At 40.0% G+C, this 20,958-nt stretch overlaps 1 protein-coding gene and 1 long non-coding RNA gene across 7 annotated transcripts in view; both read right to left on the reverse strand.

The window, feature by feature from the left end:
• Nucleotides 1-14,614, reverse strand: part of LOC125613819 — a 58,444-nt gene extending 43,830 nt beyond the window's left edge. Inside the window, exon 1 of the long non-coding RNA XR_007344410.1 lies at nucleotides 14,128-14,614. This is a non-coding gene — a long non-coding RNA (uncharacterized LOC125613819). The remainder of the gene's footprint in view (nucleotides 1-14,127) is intronic.
• The window catches only part of Rbms3 (RNA binding motif single stranded interacting protein 3), a 1,302,406-nt gene that overhangs the window by 1,178,640 nt on the left and 102,808 nt on the right, over nucleotides 1-20,958 (reverse strand). The gene's annotated exons all lie outside the window — the stretch shown is intronic.

The following is a 20,958-nucleotide window of genomic DNA, read 5'->3' on the forward strand; positions in this document are numbered from 1 at the left end:
CAAGTAATCGACAAATGAAAGTATTCAGGAAGCTGTGACTACGTTATATTCAAGTCCTATTCCTTTCTTTATGGGGGACCTGAGCATCCATGCATTTTGGTATTGGAATGGGAGCAATCCTCCGAGGATACCAAAGGATGATAACATTAGAGAATATACGATTTATACAGGGCTCAAGCTGACCTTTAAGGGGTGGCCAGGAGATGAAGATAATATCTAAAGTGGATAGCAGTCCAGCACAGAGGAGAAGATTCTGAAACAGAAATCCACAAGAAAGGAAATGAAAGGACAAAAAAAAGTTATGGCCAGGAGAAGGAAGTTATATAAAAGATGTCTGTGCCCTGGAAACCCAGTGCCTTACTGTATCTGACACCACACACAAACACACACACACACACACACACAGCCTGGAACTTCTACTTAAAGACATTTCCATGAATATTAAGCAACAGCTCTCATTTTTTTCCTTCAAATGCCTCCTTCCAAAACAAGTCTGTGGTTGTTTCCATTCCAAGCCTGACATCACTTCTGAAACCCAAATCATTGCAAAAAAAAAATTTTTTACAATCAGCTACAGGGACTGTCAGCAAGGCTTCCACAACACCAAGACTGTTGTGGACAGTACTCAACCCCTTTTGAACCCAGTTCTGAATTGCTCCTTGAACTTTGCCTAAAACAGCCCTTTGAGTTGCTCTGGGAACTAGTTTCCTCACCACAGAGGCTCCCTCTGGCCTTTGCCTTCTCTTCCTGATATTTAAAAGGAAGAATGGAGGCAACATCCTTTGAGAAGGTCCTTGGCCATTTTCTTTTTATCAGTTTGGTATTGTAAGTTCATTATTCTTCCTTTCAGATGTTCATTCCTCCTTGATTTTTAAATATATCTCCCTCCTCTAAATGTCCTACTACTGAAAAACATCTGATCAATCACCAACCCCCTGACTATCATCTGGAAAACAACTTCAAGGAACACCAGGATCCTGCTCCTTCTCCTATGTCCATGTCCATCTTCCCACTATCACTTCCCCTGGACTTTACATTCACCACCTTAAGGCCATAGACATCTCCATTTTTATAAATTCTCAATTAACCTCTATTCACCCGAGAATGATCCCTGTGGCCTTTTCCATGAAACTTTGGCACAAAGCCATCCAGTGACTCACGTGGTTCTTGCCTGCATTGCAGAGGCCCAAGTCTCTCTGCTCCTATTCTTTATCCTCTATACCCAATTCTTCATCCATATTTAGAGAAGGCTGACATCAAATATATGCATGTCCTTATTCATGACAATGTAGTTTCTAAATAGCAATAGCTTTATCTGGTTCATAAATGGCATTCATTAATCCTTCTACTTAAATATTTATGTCAAGAAGCTATTTTCAAATAATGTTGACAAATAAGCATGAGTGCCTTATAAGTACAAGATATCAGTCCCGTTGCTTCTGAGTCTAGACATGATGGAATAAGTCAGTTTCTCAAGTTTAGGTTTTAAAAAAGAATTCATGAGGTGTTTAGAGACACCTCTGGGTCTAGCCGTCTCTGATTTAATGCCAACAGAAATCCAAGGATCTACTAAAATTGACTGGGCTACCAGATGTCTGTATGATATCACTTAACAGGCTCAATGTGTGGTTATCTCAGTCCAGTCTCCTCAGAGAATTTGGTCCACCTGAAGGATGGGCATGATGAGAGATAGGCTGGTCCCAGTCACTGTTGATAGTATCAGTGAGGATCAGTCCAATGTCACCATTTAGAACTAAAGGAAACTGTCAAATTCCCTTTGGATTGGAAGAAGGGATGGCAGACCTTCTTTACAAGTTGGAGGTCAGGGAAAAGTTTCAATGGGAAAATAATTGCAAGAAGCCAGAATTCATGTCTACCTGCTATTACAACTGCCTACCAGCTCTAATGCCCAGGTCCTAGTTTGGTCACCGACTTACTCTAAAAGTGTGGGTATAATAGCCATAAAGTGTACCTTCTGCCAAATGGTAAAAGTAGAGATTTCTGGAGGAAGAAAATGTTTTACCATTCTGTTTATAAGTATTATTGAACTTACCAGTGAAAACTACAGAGAGTGAATGGAAAATACATGACAGCATCTCCTCACTCCCTGCCCCCAGAAGAGTCCCCACATCTCCTCTAATCCCTTCCACCAGAGCACACCTGGATGCTTAGGGGAGGAAGCAGCAATGGCGGGTCACCAAGCCCTTGCAGTCTCTCTTCAGTTACACAAGGGGTAGAAGTGGCCTCTGGGAACCAAATCAAACAAGCCCAGCGCCTCCTGCATTTTAAATTAACCAAGATTTACGTTAATATCAACAAAGCACATGGGACACTGGGGCATTGTTGAATTTAAATAAAAATTGATGTGTTTTGCAGAACGTTTTCCATAAAGTAATGAATCTGGAAGAACAATCACTCATGGGAAAGACAATTAGAGGAGTGGAGAAGTTTTTGGCTTTAATCTCAGCCACTGTAAAAAAAAAAAAAGAAAGAAAGAGAGAGAAAACACACACACAGAATTCTTCTCATATTTAAAATTTAGGAAAGGCCGAAGGTACAAAACTTATCCTTCATAAAACAGTGCTCCAGGGTAGGGTAAGATAGATAACTCCATATCAAATATTAGAAAGTAAACAAAGCCCCAAAAATTCAAGGACTGTTTCTACTGATGTTGGCTTTAAAACAAGACAACATCTAAGGCAGACAAAAGATTCTCTATGCAGAGCTACTTATTTTCTTGCCTCTTCCACTAAAAATGAACAAGGCTTCATAATAATAAAGGCCTGTGTGCAACTCATCACCTGGTAAGGCAGGAAGCATGGCCAGGCCTAGAATGGGCTCTACTCACTCTGCAAAAGCTGCTGCTTAGTTGGGAGGCAACTGCAATAGCATGCTCAGACATCAAAATATTCAAAAGCGAAAAAAAGCAAACTGCTGGACATGGTGGTGCACGCCTGTAATCCCAGGGGTTTGGGAGGCTGAGGCAGGAGGATCGCAAGTTCAAAGCCAGCCTCAGTGCTAAGCAGCTCAGTGAGACCCTGTCTTTAAATAAAATATAAAATAGGGCTAGGGATGTGGTTGAGTGCCCCAAAGTTTAATCCTTGGTACCAAATACATAAAGCAAGCAAGCAAATCTCTGAACAGGGCAGAAAATGTTTTCTGTCCTAAATCCCACCAGGTGTTCCCCACTCTGACTAGCCTTGGTCTGTCTCTTGGAATTTTCTGGACCTCTTGAATATTCCACATCTGACATGCTAAGGGCTACCACAGCAAGCAGCCTCCAGGACCCTGGCTAAGGTTTAGCTCAGAATCTTTAGAATGACTGGACTCCATACCCTTTCATTTATTAAATATTAAATATAACTTCCACAGATGACAGAGGTTATATTTTGGGGCTTTGTTTACTTTCTAATATTGATGTGGAGTTATCTATCTTACCCTACCCTGGGCACTCAACCACTGAGCCACATCCCTAGCCCTATTTTGTATTTTATTTATGTTTTACAAGAAAATAGATCATATAGAGATTGACTTCTCCACCGGGTTATACCACCTTCACCATTCTCAGAACAACCTGGTGAAGCATGATTTTCTTTCTTTTTTTTTTTTTTTTAGTTTTAGGTGGACAAATATCTTTATTTTACATTTATGTGGTGCTGAGGATCGAACCCAGTACCTCATGCATGGTAGGTGAGCACTCTACCACTGAGCCACAGTCCCAGCCCCCAAGGCATGGTTTTCAAAGTATCATTTTAGGCAGTACCATTTATTCACTATTTCATTTATATATTGTTTCTCCCCACCCTCCCCCCACTTTAGAACTTACACACAGTGTTCCAAGCTTGGACTTTGGCATGACTTGGAATGTCCACTAGTTTTGTGGCCATGATACAGTTCTGTAATGTGAACTTTAGTCTTTTCACCTGCAGCACTGAGATACAGCCAAGGACTCTGCAGGATTTGGGGATGATTCAACATAATATATACCCAGTGCCAAGCCTACAGACTGACATCTGCTCAGAGTCTGATAAAATGTTCTACTCTTCTTATCACACTAGAGAGGGCCATAGGTAGTTTATCTTGAGCTCATAATCATATCCACCTCTATACTCCAAAATACCTTCTTTTCACTTTCCAGATTTCGTTGTCAGGTGAACCCTTATTTGATGTAACATCAATCAACATTTTGCTCTCAGAGCCACTTGAGCAAATGCTTCTCCACAGGAACCAAGCACAATCCAGGGGCCAACTAGGGCATCCCTATCTCTGGCCTCCAAAATAGCACAACTCCAGGACCTCAAAGCCCAAATTCTAGACCATCTATAAGTACACCTTCACACATGAAAGATGTCACTAATAATAGACCAGGGCAGTATCAGCCTCGGGTATTATCTTGTGCTGCTATAACAGGATGCCAGAGGTCGGGTAATGCACGAATAGAATTTCATTCCTCACAGTTCTGAAAATTGAGAAGATCAAAGATCAAAGGTTTGACCTCTAGCAAGGACTTTCTTGCTGTGTCATCCCATGGCAGAAGGTAGAAGAAAAGAGAGCACATGTACATGTGAAAAGGGGTAGGGGGTGGGGTGGGACAGGTGCACATGCATGACTGGATGAATCCTCTTTTATTTAAAAAAAAAAATCACTAAAAATAATAAGCCTACTCCCATGATAATGACATTAATTTGAACCTTATCCTGCCTTAATGACATAACCATCTCTTAAAGGTCCCACCTTAACACTGCTGCATTTGGGATTAAGTTTCTAACACAATGAACTTTGGAAACACATGCAAACCATAGAAGATACCTAGCTCACATTGTGGAGATCCTGACCCTGGGACTTCATTGAACTGGCAATCAAAAAACACCAAAATATGACAAAATGCCCCTGCAACAGAGGTACCTGATGCATGATGGGTTTGCAGGAGAGGATATCATCTTCTGTTGCATGTTCTTAGACACAGTGCAATTGCCTATTGAATCAATGCAGTAAAACTTCATTCCAAGACCAAGACACAATCAGGTGTTGATTACATACTTTGTCCAGATAAGTTCAAGGCTGGCCAAATTTACATTGAATTTTGAAATACCCTAAGCTGTTTTAGAGTCTCAATGAACACACATGTATGCACACACATACACAAAACTGTGATGACAGCGGCTACTACCTACTGTGCCTCTTTTAGGGACCATGCATATAACCGTATTTTCTATGTTATTTAAAACTGCCTTACAAAACAGGCATTATCTCAATTAAATATGTGGGGGAAATAAAGTCCAAAGAAGTAAAATAACTTGTCTAGAATCGCAAGGTCAAGAAGACACACAACTCAAATACCACCTCAAGAGCCATGCACAGGACTTGATGCCTGTTATTTGTATTAAATTCTCACATGGAGGCAGAAGTCATTCCACTTTTGTGATTGAGAAATATGAAACTTATATCTTACTTATATGTAGTGGAGACAATACCAAATCCGCACATACTTTCTATCAAAAGTACATACAAAGGAATGCACACTAGAAGTCAAGGATTAGGAAATTATTTTATACAAAAATCATTGAGGTAGTCTTGGCTGGGAGTGGGTACACAAGAAAAGAGTGAACAAGATTCAGAAAATGTGGACCTCAGGCACTCCATAAAAGGCACACCATCTTAATCTTCCTGAGAAAAAGTGAAAGGAGATTTTCTCCAAATCATATAATCCCTTAGTCTTTGTGTATCCTTTGCTTTCTTCCCAGTGGAGCCCAAATTCCCAACTCAACCTTCTATTTTCAGAAAGGTATTTGCCATCTTTGGTTGAAACTGAGGAACACCAACTCATCCCCCCTACTCCAGCCTTCAGGTACGTGACCCAACCTCTTGCAATTTAAGTCATGAAAACTCTGTTCTTCCCATCAATTTTGACATCATTAGTTCAAGGAGATTTCCACAAAAGGCCAGAAATAACCAATATGTGGCAAAAGATTAACATGTAACTTAAGTGGTCAAGAAGAAATTGAGGCTAAAAACAGCAAATCCTGCCTGCTGAGGCTATCCTACAGAAATCACTCTGGGTCTAAGTTCAGTGCCTTTATTACAAGCAAACAACATGGCTGCCACTGTTTAAGAATATTGAAAGAGTAATTAATGACACCTTCACAAGTTCAGCAGGCTTCCCCACCAAGGGGCTTGAATGAAACTGCCATGGAACCATCCCACACACAGGGGAAGGAAATAAAATCACTGCTCTTACCAGCAAAATAAACTGGTGGGTAGTCCAAGGGGGGTTCAGGCAGGGAGGGAGCAGAGTTTGCTTATAAGTTTGCACTTATTAAGAGGCTAATATTGTATAATACTTCAATTTTAAAAACAAAACAAGCCAACAAAAAGGCAAAACTTCTTTCAGAACCAAACATTTCACACACTGAGAGAAGGTTCTAGAGCAGTGGTGCTAATTGACGGCAAAGGCCCCTGATGCTCTGCTATAGCCACAGAAGTTATCTCCACACTCCCTGCCCCAACTTGGGACTCCCTCTCCCTGGATCAACACCAAATGACCTTGATACTCCGACCTTTACCCAGGAATGGTAAGTATACATAATAAAACAGATCTGCCATTCCTTCAATACTTCAGTGCCTATGAGCCCCTCTGAAGAGTGGCTGCTTTAAATAAATGGGGCCCTGTGACCCAACATTCTAGGGGGAATATTTACCATCTAGAATATCCTCAGGAATCATTGAGCTCATTTGTTTTTGTTCTTCAGTAGGAAAACAGGGAGGCACAAACAAGAAAGGACTTGGCAGGGGCTCTAAAAAAAGGCAATTTTAGAAAATATCAGGGAGCCTAAAGTGAACCAGAGTATTTGTGTGAAAATTTTTGGATTTTTTTTTGTGTGTGTGTCTTCTTAATCATATGAAAATATTTTAAAGTCTCCCTAAGTATGAAAATAAACTGCTGCACAAATAGCTATTTGATATTTACAAAATTTACACACCCTTATCAATCTTTGCCAAAATTCATCTTGTAATGTGGTTAAATTTCTATGCTGTTGCATAGATCAACCCTCAGAGGTTCCTGAGCTCAAGACCTCTGTCCTACATTCTCTTTGCATAGAACTGCATTACCAATTGCCTGCCTGGCTCCTGTATATGGCTGTCTAATAGGTGAACTCCCCAAACCAAGTGTGGCTCAAAGGCCACCCTTGACACCATCCCTCTCCATCCATTCTTCCTTTGTTGTCCTCAGTGCAAAAAGTATGACCTCAGTCGACCATTTGTCCAAGAAGAGGAACAGCAGTCAGTTCTGATTCTGCCTCTTGTTTATGCTCCTCTTCCACCCCAAATCCTCCCCATTCTTCAGAAATCCAGTAAAGTCAATCTCTAAAATGTGTCACAAACATAAGCACTTCTTTCTTTCCACTGCCAGCATCTTGATTCAAACTACCATCATCTCTCCAAGTTTGAGAGATGATGCAATAGTCTTATAATAGATCTCCCTACTTTCAATCTTGCCACTTCTGATCCATTCTGTGTTTAGCAGTGACATATGGTTACGTTCATATAGATCGTTTTACTCTGTGCTCATAACTTTTCAGTGGATTCTACTCCTCTTGTAAGTAAATCCCATGTTCTTACTACTAAGTAAAAGGTCCTATATCAGCTTGACCCTTAACTCTCCCAGTACTAGCTCAGATAACCCAGCACTACCCGCTCCCTGGAATGATCACATTTTGGGGTCTCTGGTCTTTCCTCATTAGCTTGAATTTACTGGGCTCTCTCATACTTTCTGACCTTCACACTTGCATATTCCTCTACACAGAATACTTCTCCCCTAGCCATCGACAAGCCAGTTTTCATTTCATCTTTTAGGTCTTATTCCAATCTGTAATTACCCTGCCACCTTAAGCTACTCTCTATCATAAGACCCTCAGCATTTCATTCTACATCACAGAATGTAATCACCCGAGAGCCACGTCCTTTGTGAATCCTGTATACTTTTGCATTTTCTTGGCCCAGAACAGTATTTGGCACAAAGTAGGTGTTCAATAAATATTTGTTGGATAAATATTCATAATCATCATGCTTGCAATCTTGTCTCATGTGCAGACTCCTATTTTATGGTGAACTGTCCGCGTGCCGCCATGTGACTTTCTGTCAGTGCATCCCAACAACAATTCCACTCTTCTACTTTCTAATAAGATGTATTCAATTACCTATGATTCAAAAAAATAGACCTCAAAATTGTTAGTACTGAATGCAGCATGAGAGTAACAGTGATCTAGGTAAAGAACTGGTATTTAGTGTATAATTTGATATCTATTTTAGTTGTCCAAGAGACTATCTTTGCTTACATCTTAGGAATAGGCATACCCTAGAGAGTAGACTAAAGAGAAAATGATCTCTGGAAAAGAAGTCACTGTGGGGGTAGTAATAATTATTTTAATAAGAATTAATAATCCTAATAATATCAGTTCACATTTATAGAGTACTTGTGAATTTCCAGGTGCTTTCATAATTGCTTTATATATATTTAACTCAATCATTACAAAACCCTATAAAATAAGTAGTATGATTATGTTCTTACAGATAAGGAAATTGAGGAGCAGAGAGTTTAAATCCAGTAAATTACCAAAATGAGCCTGTTAATGGCAGAGGATAGATGTGATGTCTCCAAAATATTATTTTAAAATGTGTGCTCATAACCATTACCCCATGTTACTTCCCCAAGGTAACATTACTGAGTTTCAATTCTATACTTTTAATACAAATTGTTCAGGTATCTGTATATAGATATTTTCGAAATGCCATTTTAAAATAATTCATGGCATACAACATAAGTCCATTAATCACAGTTCTTGACATCTAAAAATTAAAATGACAGAGGAAAAGGCATAAAAGGAAATATGAAATAGTAAAACTATCAATGGTAGGAGCAAGAAAAACTTGAAAATGATATTTTTGTACATGTACTGTTAATCATGAGCCACTGGCTCAGAAGAAATACTTGTCTGTTGCTCTTTAGAATGGAAAGAGGGGAAACCACCACTATATTGTTTCTAAAAAGCATTTTTACTTTGTGCCATTTGCATATGGCAGAACTAATTTAAAATCTGAACTGTGGATCCCAATATGTCACATGTGTTCCTGATATTCAGGGATATGCACTGAAGGATTCCTGGAACAATAACTCAGGAGAATATTCCCAGGAGAGATCTTGATTTGAGAAAGGCACTTGGCAGTCCTTCACCACATTCTTGGGGACACTCCAGAGACATGCAGACATATGATGGAAGGAGCCTGTCTTTGCTTGAGTTTTTGGAAAACAGAGCCTAGGTCAGTGTGAAAATGGAGTGAGCAAAATGGGGTGTACAGTAGAGAAAGGGATCCCACACTGAGCCACTAAGTGCTACCTACTGTTTACCAGATGCAACTCAGATGGTCTGCCCAGGAGAAGAAAGCACAGAGAATGCATCTTTAGGTATAACACTCCCTTTTGCTCAAAGATTTGCTCCACAGGGCAGAAAACCCTGACATTTCCAAGCTGAACACACATGGGCAGGTTTGCGGTTCTCAGGGTATCTTGTGCCTGCTTGTCAGCACAAATCTCAGGACAGAAGGTGAGAGACCCCTTCGCAGACATGGGACAGGTAGGCACTTATTACGATGCATCTAATGGAGCTCGTGAGAACCCAGCTTGGCAGGTCAAGACAGAGGTAGATAAAAGAAGTGCAGAGGTAGACAGGCTCTGGTGTGACTGGTTCACAAGAATTCTGGGCAGGGCTAACAGGCTGCATTCTCCTTGCTGAAACATGGAGCCCAAACAGGGCCCATGAGCTAAATGCATCATATTCTGGAAGGAAGTAGGCACTAGAAGCCCTCAAGGTTTTGTTTTCAGCTGGTTGGGAACAACAAGGGATTCCTAGTCAATGTCTTCATTCCCTACTTGGATGACGACATAGAAAGTGAGCTCATCAACCATCCAGCTGTCACAAGACTGGGAAAGATAACTAGCAGATTGAATGAGCCAATCAAAATTCTAAAGATTTTGACAGGTTTGAATGATGGGTGCCAACTAATAAGATGAAATTTTAAAAGGGAAAAATATTGCATGGGTGGGTTCCCTGGATAGAAGATGAATCACCATTAGGAATGAACATCTTCAGGAAAAAATGATGAAAAGAGGGTATTTTATGTCTAATTCTTCCACTAAGAATCTGGACAGGGCATATCAGAGAGAATCACACTGCACAGCATTATTAACCAAATACCAAAGAAGCTGGTGTCTTCCTTCCACTAGACATCAATTCCCTGGGTTCTTTATTCCACCAACAGTAATGGTAGGTTAGATTTGCTTCTTAATTTTTTTTTTCTAGAGATGTCTAACACAGACAAGTACAGCTGGACTCTCCTATATTTATATTTAGGTTTGAACTGCTAACATTTTGCAATTTTTTTAAAAAAAAATTTAGTTGTAGATGGACAGAATTACTTTTTTACTTTTATGTGGTGCTGAGGCTTGAACCCAATGCTAGGCCAGTGCTCCACCGCTGAGCCACAACCCCAGCCCCACAATGTTTTATCTGTTTATGTGTGTGTATCCCAAGCATTTGAAAATGAATCAAAGCATCTGCATACACTATATAACTATAGTGACATTATCACATTAATAAGATTGCCAATAATATTTCTTTAAAAATACCCAACTTCCGGTTTATATCCCAATTCCCTACCTGGCTCTTAATGTCCTTTTAGCTTTCCTTTTTCACACTGATCCCAATCAAGTTTCCCACATTACATTTGGTTGTTATCGCTCTGAAAATAGCAGGAAAGCCTTCCATGTTTTGGGTTTTCTTTTCATCTGTTTTTGATTGAACCAATTCCTCTATTCTTAGTATGTCCTATTACTTGGAAATTATAGCTATATTTTGATTAAAAAAATAATAAAGTTTGTATGGTGAATTTAATCTGTTTTAATTAGTTATACATGACAGTAGAATGCATTTATGTACTTTGATATACATAGATGGAATATAATTTCCCATTTTTCTGAGTGTATATATTGCAGAATCATTTTGGTCATGTAGTCACATTATATACATAAAGTACAAATTTTTGACAAGAACACCTCGTATATGATTGCTGCTTAATCTTACTCCAGTCAAAATGGCAATCGTCAAGAATACAGGCAACCATAAATTCTGGAGAGGATGTGGGGGGAAAAGTACACTCATACATTGCTGGTGGGACTACAGATTGGTGCAACCACTATGGAAAGTAGTATGGAGATTCCTCAGAAAACTCTGAATGTTCAGAATCACCAATTGACCCAGCTATCCCACTCCTCAGTTTACAAGCAAAGGACTTAGAATCAGCATATTTCAGTGAAATGGCCACATCAATGTTTACAGCAGCTCGATTCACAATAGCTAAACTATGGAACCAACCTAAGTGCCCTTCAATACATGAAATGGTAAAGAAAATGTGGTATATGTATTCAACGGAATTTATTCAGCTTTAAAGAATGAAATCATGGCCTTTGCCGGTAAATGGATGGAGTTGGAGAACATGATGCTAAGCGAAATAAACCAATCCCAAAAAAACAAAGGCCAAATGTTTTCTCTGATATGCAGATGCTAATTCACATGGGGGGGGTGGCGCTAGGGAAGGATAGTTACCTTAGATTAGGCAGCGGGAGTGAATAAAGGGGAAGTAGCATGGGGACAGAAAGGATAGCAGAATGAAACAGACATGATTACCTTATGTACATGTGATTGCATGAATAATTGGATTCAACAACATGTACATTCAGAAAAATGAGGAATTGTATTCTGTCTATGTATGATATATCAAAGTGCATAAATGCATTCTACTGTCATTTATAATAACAATTTTAAAAAACTATAAACAAAACAAAAAACACTTTCTTCACATTAGCACACATATGTCTACTGTCCCACATTTAATGAAAATGAGTTTGATAACCTGGATCAGATAGTGACTACCAGAACTTTCCCTCACAAAAGCTGGTCTTCCTTATGTAATTAGTAAGAAGTTGGTGGTAACACACTTTTACATGATAGGAGTATATTCTTGCCCAGTAACACTTACTGCAAAAGTTTTAATGTATATGGACAGTCCCTATCTCACTTTTCATAGGGACTACAAAAATGGAGATTTTCTAACACTATCATTACTTCTGTATTATTTTAGCTGCCATACTTCATTAAGAAAGAGCTCCCTCTCATCAACTGAAGACTCCTTCTACAGCCTTACAGTAGATACTTTACTTCCTCCCCACGTTTGAGTATTCCAACCACCTCATCTCCAGTCTTTCATAGGTGTTGATAGAATCTTTTTTTTTCTTTCAAAGAACCTCAAAACCTGTATTCTAAGCTTTGCAGGCCATGTGACTTCTGTCACAATTACTCAACTTTGCCACTGCAACATGACAACAGCCACAGAAAAGAGAGGGAAAAAAGAAGTGGATGTGACTATTGTATTCCAATAAAACTTTATTTACATAAACAAGTGACAGAATGGATTTGGCCCTTAGGCCATAATTTGCTCACTATGGGCTATTAGTGTAATCATTCTTATTTGTCCTTGTAATTGGTTTCATATCTATCATCCACTCTGTTCTCCACAGCCAAATGGGGTACACACATTAATGCCATTGAACAGGTGAGACAAGGCCCAGAATTACTAGGCACAGTGGAGCCTAGAACCAGTGTTCCCAATTCCTGGCCTGATGCTTGATGCCTATTATTTGTATAGATGGATACAGATCCCAACCCACTATCGTGAGTGACAAATGCAATGTCCCCAAAGACTTCTGACAAGTGAAAGGTTAAACACTGTAATCATCAAATTATCCTTTCCCCAGAGACATAGCTATTGATTTGCCAGAATGCAAAATAAACCATCACAGCATAAACATTCTCTGAAGATTACGGTTTCAGTTATGTTTTAATTGCCATGCAAAGAAAACAAAACCTAAAATGTTATGAAATGCATAATCTGGATGGAAATTAATGCCTGGCTTCAGTTTGTTAATAGAATATAAAAATAGAGGTGCAAGCCCTTCCACATTGCCATTACTTTTGGAATTCTATCAAATTGTCAGAAGCTACAGTCTCCTCTCCCAACTCATTAACAGGTGGTAAAATACATGTAAGCACACTGAACATTGCAAAGTGCTTCTCCGCAGTCAATATTATTGTTGCTACTGCTGTCATGGTTAAAGATAGAGATGATCCTAAAATGATGAGACAAAAAAAAATGCATATTTTGCCAAGTAAACTTGCCTCCATTCTGGGAAAAGAATATATTTAAGTAACATAATATATTTAATTAACAACGTAACAAGCTCCAAATCTCTCATGTTATTCTCATGAAGCTGCAGCTTTAGTAAAAACAGAACATTTAAGGGATCACTTTCCAATGTTGTTCTGCAGTATTTGTTTTTAATTCTATGGGAAAAGACGAGGTGGTTTAAAATTGGGGGAAAAAATCAGCCATTCTCCTAGAGTTCACTTCCATAAAATGATGGCAAAGTTCAGAGACGCAGCCGTACATTCACTGCAAAAGACAGATAGGTGAAACAAGGAAAAGAAAGCTAAATTTTATAAGGCAACTACCATAATCTGATATTTTACATTAAGCCCAACCCTATTACTTGTAGGGCTCTGGGACAAGAATACAAACAAAAGCCTACGCACCACAAGATTAACATTTTAAAGTTATATATAAAGCTAACTAAAACAGCTAAATATGTTCTATTCTTATATCTTGGAAAATATTTCGTAACGATAAAATGTCGTAAATGCATGTCAAGTTATGGCTCTTATATAACTGAAAGTCAGCAAAATATTAAAGGTGATGGAATTTAATTGTTACTGCACACATCTGGATGTTCTGTGGATGGACCAGTGACTTGTGAATGAGTAGCTGTTAGTATTTCAAAATGTTCTTCTCTCATCATGTACGATCACTGCAAAGAGCATATTAATGTGTGAGTAAATCCAGAACCATGAAGAGAATGGATGTTCAGTCCTCCTGAAAAAATAATACCTTTCTATGGCGCACACTGCCACCCTGGTACTGAGGGAAAGGCTTCACCATTTAATTAGTCTTTTGTCTTACCTAAGTGCTTCTGCTGCTCAGATCCTCCCCAGGCTTCAGAGCGGTGCCCGTTTCAGACAGCACAACCCACAAGTCTTCACGGCATTCAGATGCAGTCATCTTTTGTTTGAGAACATTGAGCAAGATGTGAGAAAGCATTTCCCTGGGGCCTGAAAGTATTAGTAGGCATGAGAGTGGATGTTTAGCTGCAAATGCTGAGGGCTGAATCCTGAGTAAGGGGCATCATGTATCCTTTATCAAATTAGAGAGTGTCTATGAGTGTGAGAGTGAATGTGTGTTGGTGAGTACAAGGTCCTCCCCAGTGTGAGGCCCCACCCCCGTCTCATTCAGTTTCAGACATGGTACTGCTCAGCGTTCATTCTCTTAAGGTAGCTGTGAACCACTATTTCTAGGTTCCCAACAGTCATACCACAGTGCCCCAGAAGTGAGAGCTTTAACATCACTCACTCTGCCATACCAAGCCAAATCCAAGGTTTCAACATAGCAGTGTAGTATTGGCAACCACCACTATTCATGATCACTTCAAAGGCAATTTTGGTACCGGGATTGAATCCAGAGTGACTTTTCCACTGAGCCACATCCCCAGCCCTTTTTTGTATTTTATTTAGAGACAGGGTTTCACTGAGTGCTTAGGGCCTTGCTCAATTGCTGAGGCTGTCTTTGAACTCATGATCCTCCAGCCTCAGCCTCCAGAGCCGCTGGGATTACAGGCATGCATCACTGTGCCAGTTCAAAGACAATTTCAATCTTCCCACTGCACAGTTGTGTGTGAGCTGGGCAAGAAAAAACATGAGAGCTTTGGAAGAGCTGAATGAGGGAAGCACTGGGATTTTATCTCTTCCACGGTTACTTTGATCTCCAATTTACTTTTTATTTTTAATTTAATTGAAACATAAAATGATTTTTATTTATTTATGGGATGTTGTGTAATGTTTCCATATCTATATACACTGTGTAAAGCTCAAGTCCAGGTAAGCACATCTATCTCTCAATTTATCCCTCAATCTCATCCCACAGAGATGGGATAACAAATTTTCTATAGCAAATCCACACCATTGCTATTAGTAATTTGAAACCTTCTTTGAACATTTACCCACCAAGGCAGACACTGTGCTGGGCTTCAGGGATACAGAGCCCAGACCTTCCCATTAAAGATCTGAGTATTACAGAGCCATGGGCTTCCCATCAGCATTTCCTGGGCCATTCTGAGAGAAGCAGTCCTTATTTCTTTCCAACACTTTCCCTTTTACTGTCTCCATTTTCCAGTAAAAGGCACTAGCTACAGAATAAAAGGATGATCCTAGGTACAGAGTCTTGATTTCTCTGTAATAGAGATCAGATGTATTATTAAATAGTGCACATGCTAAGGTCAAAGAAGCAGTCATCATCTCCCAGGACTTGTTGGAGGGTTCCAGATCAATAGAATGAGTATTTACCACACTCCTCCATAGCCACCTTGTTAATAAAAAAGTAGACCAAAGAGGCAAAAGAGGAAGTATAGTACCCAAGAATTTCTCAAGATTAGATATTCTCCCCTCTTCCAATACTGTGAAGGAAAAGAGACTCCAAAAAAGGGAGAGATGACATTATGGGCTTCTGCTGGACATAGGTTTAGTCATTGACCTTGCTAGTCAAATCACTATGCCCCTGGACATTGGCAAGGAGCGCTTGGGAGAGATGATATATGTATAAAGGAAAAGCCTGGGAATTGTCCACTTTCAAGGATGTATACAAATTAGAGCTGAACATGCCAGCAGACCACAGAGATGGGATAACATTAGAAGACACTATAGCCATCTTGCAGGCATGGGGTAAGGGAAGGCAACAGGACACCTCCAGCTAAGGACCAACTAGAAGCTGCAGGGGAGTTTCACATTTGCAGTGCAGCCAGCCATGCTCAGGAAGCACAGGGACTAAGTCATAAATTATGGTCAATCAAGAAGGGCCACACGACCCCACTGTGGGTGGAGAAGCCAGGCAACATTCTCATCCCATCCCCCTTCCTCACTGCCCCAACACAAGGGCTGTCATTCCACAAAGGTTCAGGGGACAGTGTATGACCTGAGCCCCTCCAACAACCATCAGGGCCACAAGTTTATCCTTGGCTCGGGGGAGGAGGAAGGGGGAGAAGCTGTGAAGAGGATGGGGAAGATGTAGAAATGCCAATGAAACAGGTTGAACTTTTGAAATTACTAACACTTTAAAACTAAATGGAATTCAGTAAGAAAGTGTGCTAGAGCAAATTGGTTGAAGTCACTTAACCAAAGATTAAAAAAATGAAAATAAAACATTTCATATATAATATTGACAGGTTCATGAAACATTATTCCAGAATATGGCAGCTTGGCTTACTGAGCATTTAAGCTGAAGGATTGAGAAAACTGAAGAAGGCCTCTCTGACCTTCTTAATATTTTTAGTTGAAGATGGGCATAATAACTGTGTGTGTGTATTGCTGAGGATTGAACCCAGTGCCTCACATGTGCTAGGCAAGTGCTCTACCACTGAGCCACAACCCCAGCCCAGGCCTTCTCTTTTGAAGGACCTCACATGGCAAGTGTCCTGCCCTGTACCCACAGGAAAGAAACAGTATACAAAGAGGCCCAAGAAGAATCTGATCAAGCAAACCTTGCAATTCATTGCCATTAGGTCGTACCCCCATTTTGTCCAATCATACTTGTACCCAACTATTCATTCTTCACCAAAGCGTAAAAATAATTTTCCCTATAGGTCTTAATTTCTAAACATTCCCATATCCTGTAAAATGTTGCTTTAGTAGTTTGTTAGGCTTCTCTCTTGTGACTGTCTTTGGCTATAGGTATATCAGTCATGAGTCTTGCAATAATGATGCCTTTTTATTTTTTGTGTCTCCCCCACCCTCCACACACACACACACACACACACACACACACACACACACACACACTTGTAATCCCAAAGTACTGAGACATCAGGAAACTAGGAATTTCTCAAACATATTCAAAAAGCTGCAGTTGGTTAAAAGAAGAAGAAGTGATGAAACATCACTGTACTACAGAAATCGGCAGCGTGCCTAGGAAGGGTCCTGTGAAAGCTGGAATAGGAGTGCTGTGCCCTACTTGTGATGTCCCAGCTCTTAGGAGTTCTACAGGAGAATGATGCTTCTTGTCCTGATAGGCAAAGGTATTTAAATTTGGCACAAAGTCTGGCTTCACATGTTTGTAAAGTGTCCACATTTACAGCTGGGATCTCTTTCCCAAAAACCGTGCAAAGTATTAAAAAAAAAAAATGCACCCTGCATTTTTCTCTTTGTACCTCCTTCTTGTTTCTCATCTTCATGGTCGCCCATTAATAGTGATCGCCTTTGGAAAGGAGATCAGAAATGGCTTCAGAAAGGTTCTGTTCTTCCAAATGACATTGGTAAGATGGGTTTTCCTTTTTTTTTTTTTTTAAACAAATCTGTTTCTCTTCTGATCTTCTCACTTTGCAGCTGAAGTCTTTCAACCTCCTTAGGATGAAAGAAGTACTGTAGAATATTGATTTTTTTCCTTCCCCCTGTAAATTCATGACAAATGGTGAACAAAAGCTTATCTGGAAGTTTAGACGTCCAATTAAAATTTTGCTCTCAAGTGAAAATTTTTCTTTAAAAAAAAAATTTAAAAAACCCTTCAACCTCCATGCAGTCCTCTTATATCTTCATCTTAGAACCAGTCTCAAGAAACTGATCTTAAATGTAACTTGGGGTGGGTAATAGGCAATGAAGGAGGGAGGCGGCGGGGAGCAGATAGGGAAAAGCATTCATCACTCAACATGTTTTCTTCCTTTGGGTCAGAGGAAAAGTATGACATGGCATCTAACCTAAAGAGTAATGCAATTTTTTGTGTTCAGCCATAATTTGGACCCAGACCCTGAGTAGGTTTGGCCACAGTGAAACTGGGTTTAGAATAGAAAGGCACATTATTCCAGGCAAAGCATAAATGCAAGCTCAGAGGCAGGAAACCAAAGGGCAAGGCCTGGGCAGGCAAAGAGCAAATCATCTTGGAACAGTGATGCACAGTTTCGGGGATTGACACATGGTTTGTATGACAAATAAGAAATAAGTCTGAAGAATGAACTGGGGCCAGGCTCACATGGATCTGTTTCAAAACAAAAAAGTCCTAGTATCTGTGCTATTTTTCCCTTCCTCTCATTCTTTTTCTCTGCCCAACTGGGCCTGTTAAGTTTTCTCTACTTCTTTTTCTGCCCCTTCTCTAAAAGCCACTTAAAATTATTACTAGAAAGGTAGGACAGTTAGTAATAAAAACACTGTTGATTATGTGAAATTAGTAGTGAAATATTGCAAAGATGATTATAATCCTGCACCCAAAAGAGAAATATAAATGCCTAAATACATATAAATATACAGGCTTATGTGGACACGAAGCATGTGTGTGCAAGCATACACATAGCCACATGCACACATTGTACATATGCATACATGTAAATTTACACATATATGGATATACAAACAAAGCAAAATGAAATAATTATTTTCCCCTTTGAAAACAAAGCTGGTTCTAAAAGAACAAATTTTTAACGTCACAGGGTTCACTACCATAGCAATCTCCCATCATGCTTTGTTACAATAGTGACAATACTCCATTGATGATCTACCTCAAACTTGACCAACTATAAGTGATGGGTCTAGATGCAAAAACCTCTATAATCCCAAACGTCTAACTAACTTCCTAATGTGTTTGGCTCAGGGAGTGCCAAAGCAATACCACATTCCCCACTTCCCACCTTTCCTCCTGCCCTCATTCTGCCTCTCCTAGGAATTCTGCATTTGCTTTGATTCACAATTCTCACATTATATTTGGAAAGAGACTCACAGATGGACCAGTGGAGTGTAGAAACTCAGACAATTAATGGGGAGCTATCTGGGCAGAGGCATCAAATAACATACCATAATAACAGCCATTGCTTGGATGTATTTGAGAGAAGGGTGAGCAGCTGCCCACATACGCAAAGTTTAGATAGTAAACTATTTCCTTGCTGGATTTTGAGAAATAAAGTAGGTTTATTTCTGTGTGCATGTGTTTATTTCCAGTGTATGTGTTGGGGGGCGGGGGAGAACATAAGTATAATAAACATTTTATCACATGAACACTATAATAAATAAACCTAGAGAAGCGGTGCTTTGGGAAACAGTCCAATCTTCCCTCTTACCTCTGTATCCAACAGGGCTTTTGCACTTGCTAATATTAAAAATCCCACACAAACTGGTTTAAGCAAACAAACTGAATGTACTAGCTTACATAACCACCTAACTGCATGGGCGGGGCAATATCCAGGCCTTCAATCAACACTACTGTATGAAATAAATCTCAATTTCAACCTCAATCAATCTCCCATCCTTCTTGCCTTTCTTTCCTTGGTTCTGTTTTACTGTGGGATTCATTCTCAAAGAGCTCTTTCCTTGTAATGGCAAAGACAACTGCATTTATATTCTACACCTCTTGCCCAATAAGTGCAGCAGAAGTCTTGAAGATTCTTCCTACAGGTCTGACCTTTATCATGTGCCTAGACCAATGCCATCCCTCAGCCAGGAGCCTGGTCTGTTCATGCTGGCTGGTTCTTGTTCACATGCCCTTCCCTGAAACCAAGGGCGAGGATCAGTTGTCAAGAGCTGTAGGGGTCTGAAATTTTATTCTATTGCAAGTTAACAGGTGAGGCCACCACAGCTTCACACATGCTGCTAGACTTCTGGGTTAGAGACAGTGCAGTATTACCCATGGCAGAGCAGGCAGCAGGTGCTTCATGTGTACATAGTGTTCCCCTGTTCCCCAAGTCCCTTAAAGAAAATGTAGGTATTTTCTTTAAATCAAATGAGATTGGTTTCATACAGTAGTGTTGATTGAAGGCCCAGGTAGATGCTTCACATGTGGTAGGACAAAATGGAAACTTTAGCAGTTTAAGAGCTGACAGGCTATGGTTTTGCACGCTGACACACAGCAGCTATGCTTACTGGCATTTAACCATAGAGGCTTGCAGTAGCTAATAGGTACCTGTAAAAGATAACCACAGTGGCAGAAGCAGGAAACGAAGCAACAGGGACAGAACAATCCTCCTTTAACTTTAAGGCAGCAAAAGTCTCTAAGGTGTATAAGCTAAGAGTCCCTAGGTAGTTGACAAGCTTGTACCCATGAGGAATACAGAATGCACCGTCCAATAGAATTGTACCAACTCCCTTGCCTTGACATACCCCAAACTTGCTTATGTATAAAAATAAAAGTTCTGTTAGCCTTGAGGTTCACAATTTGGAAATTATTAGTAGCACAATGGCCCAGAGGGATAAAGTATTCATTCCAGATCTCATGGTCCTGACCCTCATTTCCCACTACTCAGAATTGATGCACACATCTGAGGACCCTGAGTTTAGAAAACCTCAGTCTTAGGAGGGCTTATAGCCAACTTGCCTGCCCTTCACCCTGGATAGGGATATTCATCTTTAGCCAACCTACCTCTACCTGGAGGGAGATCCTCAACATCCTCCAAAAGATAGTCCAGTCCAAAAGTGGACACATAATGTGCAGAAACTTGAGACCCACAGGAATGTTCTTCCAAAAGTAAGCCCCCAAGCCATGAGTAATGACAGTGTTGGGGATCCTCCCCACTGGGTAAATATGTTCTAATGCCAGAAAAGAAACCTTGAGTAGCCAAATAGTAATAGTTCCTGCTGTAGTTTAGGGGACTTTCATAATCCAGGTGTGTGAATTCTGACTCTCCAGCTCAGTTTCACATGCTGCGAGTCCCTGCCACAGTATTTGCACCTGAATGAATTGTGTCAAAGCTCAGTTTGAACAGTTTTTTTT

This window comes from Marmota marmota, unplaced genomic scaffold, assembly GCF_001458135.2.
Source record: "Marmota marmota marmota unplaced genomic scaffold, marMar, whole genome shotgun sequence".
NCBI lineage: Eukaryota > Metazoa > Chordata > Mammalia > Rodentia > Sciuridae > Marmota > Marmota marmota.